This window comes from Zalophus californianus, chromosome 4 (assembly GCF_009762305.2).
Source record: "Zalophus californianus isolate mZalCal1 chromosome 4, mZalCal1.pri.v2, whole genome shotgun sequence".
In the NCBI taxonomy this organism is placed as follows: Eukaryota; Metazoa; Chordata; class Mammalia; order Carnivora; family Otariidae; genus Zalophus; species Zalophus californianus.
This window is the reverse complement of record NC_045598.1, coordinates 95,298,254-95,309,137: the sequence shown is the minus strand read 5'-3', so window position 1 is coordinate 95,309,137 and position 10,884 is coordinate 95,298,254.

The window sequence follows — 10,884 nt, the reverse complement described above, 5'->3', positions numbered from 1 at the left end:
CAAGCTTCCTAGCAGCCACTGGGAAAAGAAGAACACGGCTAAGAGAACTTACCCCAGGACCTCCAGGAGAGATCAGTTCTCTTCACTAGGCTGATAAGGAACTGCGTGAGTCCTAACACAGGGCCTTGAGTCACAGAATTAGACAACGTGTCCAAGGGTGATACAATGTAACAGCCGGCTCAGCTGCATCAAAGCTTATTTAAAACACCACACACGCGACTCTACAGCTCTGTGCTGGCTGAGAATGTGCCCTCACCCACCCACTCCCCATCACAAAATGAATTCCCTGAAAACGCCCACCCCTGCCCAGCAACAGAGGGCTGCCAGGGAGAAGCAGCCTCAACCCCCTGCCTGCCTGGCTGACCTGCAGGGCCCCCCCAGGCTGACTCGGGCCCCAGAGCCAGTCACCAGCACATGCGGCCCCTCAGTAAAGGGAGGTCCACAGTGGAGCTTGGCACTGGGGAGACACTGCAGCCAAACACCACCACCCCCCCACCCCCTGGCTCAGTTCTGAATGGCTCCCTGGGCTGGAGAGGGAAGGAGTGTGGAGGGGAAGGGGCCAGCTCTGAATGTGTGGGATAAAGGAAGTAGAGGTGCAGAACGCCGCCCCAAGCAGAGGAAAACAATCACCTGAGCACGACATGGCGAAAGCAGCTCCTTGCCCCTGTAGCTGCCCTGTGCCTCAGTTTCTGCTTCTGTAAAATGGGGAGAATATTTACCTCACGGATTGTTGCAAGGATTAGAAGAGTTCTCCAGGTAAAATGCTTAGGGCAATGCCTGGCACGCTCTTATTGTTATAATTCTTGCTCTGGGCACACTTGTGTGGATACCCCAGACTTAAGCAACATGTCTCCTGGAGGGGCTCACAGGGCAGGGGGTGGGACAGGAGAACTTTCTGAACTTCTTAATCACTGTGTAACCCTCAGCCTAGAGCCAAGCAACAGGACCAAGTATTAGTTCATGATGGATGGTTCATGACTAGCCGGGGGTGCTAGTCGCAGCCCTGCCACTAACTCCGGCCCCTGTGCAAGAGGGCCTGGGGCAAGTCCTTGCTCCAGTCCGGGGCTCAGTTACTCACCTCTAACATGAAGTGATGGGACGAAAGAATTCCTAACTTTGACTATACCTCAGAACCACTTCAGGACATCGTAAAATGCAGATTCCCAGGCTCTGGGCATGGAGACTGAGAATCTGCAGTATTTAACGCGCTCTTTGGAGGCTCCTGACATTCAGTCAGATTTGAGAGCCCCCGACGAGATGAGCTCTGAGGCCCCCTCCGACATTCACATGCTATAACCAAACTTAGAGACTTGGAGAATGGGGCTTGGCGTGGCCGTGTGCCTCGCGGTCTGGGGCAATGACCGTCGCTGGTGAGAGAGCTTCAGATGTCATGCAAGTGCCCTTGGTGCTCTTCCAGCGGTGAATCATCCCCAGAGGCAAGAAGTTATACTTTCTGTCAAATCAAACACTCCATCTCAGCACTCTACCTCCCATTCTGAGGGTTTTGCTCGTGGGGTTGTAGGAAGGAGCTATTGGGTGCCTTTCGGCACAACCCCTCGTGAACCTGAGGGCTCCTGAAGTCGGCCTGGTCCTGCCAATACCCCTGGTGAGATGGCTCTTGACCTTGGCCCTTCCTTTCCATTCCCACTGCTACCACCCTACTGCAGGCTGTTAATACCTCTTGTTTGGACCATGTGACAGTTTCCTATAGCTAATCTCCTGCCCTCCAGGCTCTCTCCTCTTCAGGCTTTTCTTCAATGGTATCAACAGTTACTTCTGATTGCATTATGTCTCTAGCACACAACCCTCCACATCTGCCAAACCTAACTCCCCAGACTGTCACTCAAGGCCTTTCAGAGCCTAAACCAACCCACATTTTTGCTTTCATAGTTTATTACATTTCTCTTCCATAACCCCCTCTGGCCAAGAGCCACCTTGGGTTACAGTTAACTCTCTTGAGTTTTTTTGATAGAGGGTTTCCCAAACTTGTATACCGTGGAACTCTCTCTCCCTACCTCTGTCTATATTTTTTTAAATTTATTTTGGGAGAGAGCGAGAGCACTTGCAGGTGGGGAGGGGAAAAGGGAGAGAGTTTTAAGCAGACTCCGCACTGAGTGTGGAGCCCGACACAGGGCTTGATCTCAGGATCCTGAGATCATGACCTGAGCTTAAACCAAGAGTCAGAGGCTTAACCAACTGCACCACCCAGGCGCCCCTACACCTGCCTATTTATCATGGCAAAATACCCATAACACTTCATGGATACTAAGTGATTCATCATACTCAGTTTGGGAAACACTCTATGCTTTTCCATCTGTTTGTCAACGGCTTGACTCTCTATTCTAGAATCTGCTCAGATCTTGAATTCCAACTCAGAACAACCGTCTAATGTTGTCATGCCAGCTCTCTCTCCATCTGTTTCTGAAGACCGTCAGGGTTCTACAGAGGTCTGGAAGCTAGAACACCACTCTCTTCCCACCCTTATTCCTTCTTTGCCTTCCTTCCTGAGCTGGTACCACCTTTCCCCCAAAAGCTGAATTGCTCAAGGTCCATCTTGATTTACTTAAGTGAGCATAGTTGACCATTCAACCATCTGCGTTTTCCCAACTTCCAAATAAACAGCCTCCGCTTCTCCTTAGCCACTCAAGCAGGTGAATATCCACCTCTCCTGGGGTAAGTATCTACCTCTCCTGGGGCTGCTCCCTTCCCTGCATCTAGGACAGACATTGTTGATTGATCACAGCACTTGCTCCTAAGTCCCAGATGGGAGCGTAGAGATTCAGAATCCTTCTCCAACACCACTCCCCGGGCAGGTATTATCCATCAATCAGAGTTGGCATGCCAGTTGAGACAGTCCTACTTACCATCAATGACCTAATTGATTAAATAGCGAATGTGTTTACTAGAAAAGGTCTGTTGAGTTTCAATTTCAACTCCCTTGTGGAACCTCAAACTAGAGTGGTCTCTAGTTACACTCCATCTACTCCAAGTCTTTCAGGCTAGAGGATCTGGGTTGTGGGTGAGGATCTATTAGAAGTCTAACTTGGTATAAGACCTGGAATAAGACTGTCAAGGTTGGACAGGCTTCCACTAACAATAGTCCTGGAGCATTGTCCACCCCCCATGTCTTTCTTGTGCCAGACCACACAGAAGTGTCTGGTGAGCTGGCTTGTTTCTAGACATAAAGAAGAGCACCTGAGAGGCTACAAAACAAATGACCAACTACCCCTAGAAAAACAACTCTCCGGGGCAGACCGCAATTGGAGATGCTTTCGATGTCCCAGAGTAACAGCAAGGTTTTCAACTTGGCCTGAGCCAATGCAACCATCAGCAATGGAACCATGTACGGTGGAAGGACTGATATCTTTGGTCCGATAACAGGCTGCTCCAGTTTCTTCTCTCTCCTCCTCCCCCTCCTTCTCCTCCAGCTGATCACATTTCCTTGGTGATTTTCATGCTTAGTCAGTAGGTCTTAGGGGACAAGTATGAATTCCATAGGGACCTTGTCTGTATAAAGTACTCTGTACTAATGTTATCCTCTGTATCTTCCTTCCTCTCTTCCTGCCATAAGCGTTTATTAAACACCTACTGCGTGCTATGTGGCGACCTCCACTGTAGAAAAGAAAGCCGTTGAACTCAGACTGGAGCCAGCAGGAGAGGATGTATATTAGACAAAGATAATGCTACTGCTGTGATCAGCAGAAAAATGCATTACAAGTTGTTTCCTCTCTTCTCTAGACCTCAAAAGAGCTATAACTGTGTGGGAGAAAACTGAGAGCCTGGAAGCTACAATGCAGTAATTCCAAGGAATGCTACAAAATCATGAAGAGCCCCCGTAGGTTGAACACAGTTCTCAAATCCAGGATACTATAAAGAGAGATGAGCAGAACACTTCCTAGCCTTGACTTATTGCCAGGGACTGTTTTAATTGTTATACAGTCACTCCCTAAGTCCCTAAAATAGCACTAGGAATTAAATACTCTTATTATTGTCACTTAAAAGATGAGAAATCGAGGAGCGAAGAGGGTAAAGGTCTTGCCCAAGGCAGCAGCTAAGAAGTGGTGGAGCTGGGATTCAAACCTGTGTCATCTCCTTGCAGAGTCCTAAACTACCTGAAATATGGACATTTAAATCAACAGAGGGCTAATTCATGGATCGGAGTGGGGCAGGGTGGATCACTGGATGAGCTTTTTACCCCCAGACTTCCTAGCAGTTAGAGTCAGAAAGGTTTTGATAGATGGGAGCACAGGGTGCCTACCATCCCTGCCCCCCATACTTTTAAGGAAGGCTTCTTAAAGGCTAGCCATGCCCCAGACCCACCCACATCTCCTAGTGTGTTCCTGACAGCAGGCTGGGGCCCCAGTGCCTGACCTGAAGTAAAGTCTTCAAGTTCTTGAATGCCACACATGAAGACAGATTGGCATGGGTCCCTTTATGTACTAGCATACTCTATTTCTGCCTGGAAAACCACATGATGTAACTGGTACCCAGTGCAACAATGTCACTGGTCCTAGAAGCCTGAAGCCCTAACTTTTAGACTGGACTCTACCACCTACTGTCCCTTGATGAGGTTTTTTTCACCTGTAAATATTTATTCATTCAGCAAACCATTTTGAGCCTTTCCACCATGCCAAGCACAGAGCCCTAAGCCCTGAAACCACTAAGTTGAATTCAATAGTTGCCTCCAAGGAACTCAGGATTTGCTGGTAGAGACAGACCAGGAAGGGGATACTTCTGACACACGGTGCCCTCCCCGGGCTCCTGAGAGCAAGGGAAGGCCTCACCCCGCTCCTCCCCACAGTGAATTTGTGAGCCGCAAATGATCACACAGGGGAAAGCGCTTTGTAAATAGGAGAGGGTGAGAATGAGGCATGTGGGGAGGCAGAGGGAGAGGATTTTGACCCAGATGCTGTCTGCCATGTCTGCAGACCTTGGGCAGGTAGCTGGCCAAACTAAGTGCTCGGCCTGGGGCTGTGAGCCTGGGTGGGGCCTCCTGGATGCGAGAGGACCGAGCCTGAAGCTCTGGGCTTATTATCCCAACAGGCCAAGCCCAAACCTTGCTGCCCAGGCCAAGCCACTCTGGGCTCTGTCCTGGCAGGAACCTAAACCTATGGATATTACTTTGCTTGGGGCTAAGAGGTTTTGTCACCCCCTACCCCACCCTGCTCCCTGACCTCTCCAGGGTCCCAGCTTGAACAGTGACAAAGGCCAGATCTTCCCTCTATTGTGCAGCTGGAGAAGCCCAATTTCCATGAATCCTTTTACATAACGAGAGAGCCCCCGAGGAACGGCGGCCAGAGGTGACGCTAGCCACTGCTGTTCGCTGTGCTGAAGCGCCACCTGGAGGCCAGTCCTAGTTCGAACGAATGGGTAGGTACCGCTTTCCAATCGGCCTCAGCAGGGGAAACAAGAGGAGAAGAGATGCTCAGGCAAGAAAATGGCAGAGGACCCCATCAGTCCCTTCACCAGCCCCGCATCGTCCACCGGTGAGACAGACATTCGAGGGCTGAAATGTCCCAGCTTTTCACTGAGACAGGCTCTCCTCCATGGCCAGGGACCAGTATGAGACCACCACTGTGTCCCACAGATTCTAAAATCTGGATCCAAGGAACAAACATGCAAGAAAACCCTCCAGTTTGCCCTGCAGCCCAGACCCCAACCCATCTGATCTCTTATCCCACACTTCCTACTCTCTGGCTAGATTGGCAAAAGGAATTTTCAGTGGATAAGCCCTCCTTTTAGGGAGAGTTTCTTGATTCTCCTTACATTTCTGGAATCGGCTACCCTACACCAAGCAGGAACACACATTTATCGTGAGCCATTTATTCAGTAGTCGCTGGATGAGTCTATAAAGACATCAACAATAAGCCAAGAGTTCAAAATCAGCATGGAGTTATTTTTGCCTGAAGAAAATCCAAGCCAGATGGTAGCAGAGTATCAGGAAAAGTAAGCCAAGCTCCCAAACTGAGCAAGGAGGTTTAAAAAAAAAAAATCCTCTTACTTTAGGTTTTTCTGCTCACTCCTTTGCCAGACCAGCAATTTAGTTTCCTACCAACTGGGTTTACTGAATTCTTTAGTATCACTGGAAAACAAGATACATAAAGTATTCAAGGTCTTGTTGTCCATCAAAGCGTCCTGGTCCATGCTGTTGGCGACAGCAGCTGTGCGCAGTATCCAAGGAGTACCCTCAGAGGTGACATCACGTCTTTGCCTGCAAGCCGCTGCTGGTCCCTCTTCAGGCCAGTGACAATTCAAACAAGGGGCACCCTTCAGAGTAAACCCGGAGGAGACTTGGGGAAAACTAGAATGGGGTTTGAATCTATTAAAAAGCTTACAGCTGTCCCTCACTGACGGGCCAAAGGGCCCAGAGGAAGTGAAGTTGCTGTTTCCTTTAGCCATACTCCCAAATAAGTCAGATTTACTGAAACTGAAGGGTTTGCTTCTCCACAGTTGAAATAATTGCACTTGGTGCTTACAGCAGTCTTGACGTGAGATCTTGAGGTGAGTAGTATGATCATTGCTGTCTTGCAGAGAAGGAAGCGGAGGCCAAAAGAAGTTGAGTAACTTTCCTGTAAGCAAAGTAGCCAAGATGTGAACCAAGGGTTCCGCTTCCAGTTCGCCCAATACCATCATCTACCAGGGCATGAAGCCAACATATTAAGTACTGAAGAGAATATTCTGAAAAGCAATCCGGTTTGCCACAGATTGTTGCAAGAATTCTTACACAATCATTAGAACTATGTTACAGGGTGGAATGTGTAGACCAAGGAAGACCCCCACTGAGGAATAATGCTCACTGGAGGTCAGCTCACACAATACACTTCCTGGGAGGCTCAGAACTTCTGGACTGAACAACAAAATTCTCCTTTTTTCGCCACTTCCTTCCTTTCATTTAAGCCAGACAGGCTCTTTGTCCCCTCTAAAGTCCCATGCACATGTTTATAATTATTCTTGAGAAATGATAAAGTGAGTTCCCTCTTGGGAGAGTTAAGAAGAACCGCTAAACAATTGGAAAAAACGGACACAATGGGGACAGTGATGAGGGCGGGTCTATGCACCTGGAAAAACCACTATAAAATGCAGAGCTGGAAGGGGCCTCTGAGAGCACCTGATAACAGTCCAAATTATCTTTGGGCAGAAGACCCTGAGACCCAGCAGTCAAGTGACTTCCCAAGATCATGTGGTCAGTGAGTGGCAGAGCTGGTCAGAATCCCAGTCCCACTGACTCCTAGCTGAAGGCACTTTTCACTTAATCATTGTTTTAGGAGACTGTGTCTTATTTCTAAATAAAATCCAGCTAGCAATCCAGATCTCCAGCACTACCCCTGAAATGACTCTTTGGGGAAACTGTTGACATTCCCCATCTTGAGCTGTCCTGGTTGGGGAAAGGAAGGGAAGAGAAAGGAAAGGAAGGGAAAGGAAGAAGGAGCTTTCCATCCTGAGTCCCCATAACAATAACTAACAGTAGCTAAAATTTATTGAGCGCTGTGCTGGGCACTGTGCTTAGTACTTTATATGTATTAATTCGTCTAATCCGCTCAACAACCATACCAGGTAGGGATGATTATTTCCACTTTACAGATAAAGAGGATGTGGCCCAAAGGACCTAAGGCACTGGCTTAAGCTCCCACAACTGGTAAGAGTAGTAAGGACTGGAGGGTTGTAGCCCAGCTCTGTCCTACATCAAAGCCAGTGCTCTGAACCAATGACTTTTAAAACCATATGGTAGGGGCTCAGTCGGTTAAGCGTCTGCTTTTGGCTCAGGTCATGATCCCAGGGTCCTGGGATCGAGCCCCACATCGGGCTCCCTGCTTGGCCAGAAGCCTGCTTCTCCCTCTCCCACTCCCTCTGCTTATGTTCCCTCTCTCACTGTGTCTCTCTCTGTCAAACAAACAAACAAACAAACAAACAACCATATGGTAAATGCAGGGCCCAGGGAAACTCAAATTAAATTTTGGCCAACCCCAGGGAATCCTCATGCACTGGCCTGCTGTCCCTGCCAAAAACTGCAGCCCCTGCCTAGCTGAAAGGGGGCATTTCCACCCTGGTGGCAGACTGGGGACTTGAGTTTCTTCCTTCTTCTGCCCAGACTCTTTAACTGGGAGGTTGAGGAAGAGTGAGATGAGCAGTAAAGAAGAAACATTCAAGACTGGAGGTTTTACTAGGGACAGAAAGAAAACAGGTTTGTTTTCTAAACCAAAGGTATTCTAAAAGCCACACCCTGCCTTCAAGAGCTACAGAAGAAATTCTATGCCATTCTGAAACTCTTCCACCACCCTCAGCAACCATTTCGCTAACAAGTCTTACATCCGCTAGAACTTAAGACACAAGAAAGGAGTTCAGGGCAAAAGGAAACACTCATCTCTCAATTGGAGTTTCTCTTTATAAAATCCCTTTCCCCAAGTGAAGAAAGTAACGTACCCAGCCAGCTCTTTGGGACCTCTCTAAATGAATGAAGGCTGTCCAAAGGAAGGAGCACTGAGACTTTCCACAGGGGAGGATCAGGAAGTATGTTTCAAACTTCTTACCTCACTGGGTATTAGTATTTTTTTTTAAAGATTTTTTTAGAGTCTTTTTCTTTTTAAAGATTTTATTTATTTATTCATGAGAGACAGAGAGAGAGAGAGAGAGAGAGAAGCAGAGGGAGAAGCAGGCTCCCAAGGAGCAGGGAGCCTGATGCGGGACTCGATCCCAGGACCCTGGGATCATGACCTGAGCCGAAGGCAGACGCTTAACCATCTGAGCCACCCAGGCGCCCTGGGTATTAGTCTTTCGAGCTCAAGGGACCTTTAGGAAACAGTACACCGTTGGCAGGTGAGACCAGCAAGTAATGTCTACAAAAGTTGTGAGAAAATGCCGGTGCTTGTTGAGGAGTGGGCCCAGAAGGCAAAACTCCTGCCAACATGATGCATTGCTTTTTCTCCATATCTGCTGTTTATTGCAATTTTGTGCTTCTCCAAAATTCTCAGCACCACACTTGAATCTTAACGTTCCTTTTCAGTGAAAGCGTATCAGTGTGGTCCCCGAGCCATCCCCAGGTTACAGGTATAAAGAACAGGGCCCTAGAAGCAGCAGTAATTCACTGTTTGACAACAACCGTATTTCTTCTCTGCACGGTTTCTGACATAGAGCATATACTCATGCACTTGGCTCTGGAGCTCACCCAGAAGAATAAATAATTCAAGCCGGCCTCCATCACTGCCGACCTTAACCACATGCCTATTGTTTTTGAGACAGAGGAATTCACATCAGCTTTGATGAAGCATCTAAAAGGTACACAAAATTAAAATACTTGATCTCGCATATAACTCAAGAGCAACCAGTCATTCCACACACGGGATTCTACTTATAGCGGTAAAAACCTGGTTTCTTCTTGGGAAAGAAGAATAAAATAGGAACTTAAAGGCACTTACTCTTGAATGTCCAAATACCCTGCTTCTTTGTTCCCAGATGCACTCAACTTAATGGGTACACCGTAAACATGCGGCGGCTTCTTGCGTTCCGGCGTCATTCAGAGCTGCGGTCGGGGAGGCTCATGACATGTGTGCCAGGCGTCAGAACGACAAGCGAGCCGGCCAGGGTTCGTCGGTTTCATCTCCAGTTTCTCTACAGGGCTTTTCGGTCTAGAAGCCACCGACCCAGGGGCAGAAGACAATGTGGCTCAGTACAAAGAACACGGGCTTTGGAGTACGTGACTGTAGGCAAATCACCTAGCCAACCTGGCTGGGTTATTGGAAGACGGATCGTATGCTCGGGCTGTCATAACAAGATACCACAGACGGGGTGGCTTACACAACAGCTTTTTGCACAGTTCTGGAGGCTAGAAGTCCATGATCAGTATGTCAGCAGGTTTGATTACTTCAGAACTCTCCCTTGTGGGCCTGCAGAGGGCTGCCTTCTTGCTATGTCCTCACATGGTCTTTCCTCTGTGAACATGCATGTCTGGTGATTAAATTTCTTCTTATAAGGACACCAGTCATATTGGATTAGGGCCCACCCTGCAGATCTCATTTTAACTTCGTTACCTCCTTAACACATTATGCAGTCACATTCTGAGGTACTGGAGATTAGGGCTGCAACATCTGAATTTGGGGGGCACCCAGTTCAGCCTGTAAGAAAGACTAAATGACAAAGGTGATAAAAGGTCACATTTTTCCTGTCTTTGGCATAAGGAAAAAACTTGTGCTTTGGAATCAAAAAGCATTACTTTCGGGCGCCTGGGTGGCTCAATCAGTTAAGCGTCTGCCTTCGGCTCGGGTCATGGTCACAGGGTCCTGGAATCGAGCCCTGCATTGGGCTCCCTGCTCAACGGGGAGTCTGCTTCTCCCTCTACCCTTCCCCCATGCTCGTGCTCTCTCAAATAAAATCTTTAAAAAAGGAAAATAAAGCATTACTTTCAGCTCCTGGTTCTATTGCTTGGCTAATTATATAAATTTGGGCACGTTGCTTGTCTCATCATCTGTAAAATGGGCATAAGAGTATCTCCCTCAAAGGGATTGTTGTGAAGATCCAGTGCTGAAGTGCTTAACATACTGGAAAGGGTAGGCAGAATGTAGTTGCTATTACTGCATTATTTCTTCCTAGCAATAATTGTGACTAATGCTTCCTCCTATTAGCTTCTTTTTGTCAAAGTGCTTTGGCAGCTAGCCTTGGTGATGGCCGGTGAACCAAATAAAGTGAGAAATTTCTGTCCTAGGGATTTCAAGAAGCATTTCTTGGTTGGCTGAATAAAGACAACAGCAGAGGTGGCAGCTGAAATTTCCCCCAATGGAGCCTTACTACAGCGATTACACAAGTCCACATCAGCCCCCCAGCATCAGACCGTGTCCCTCCCAGTATGATGACCCAGGCTCTTCCTCTTCCCCTTAACCTAGCTCATGACAG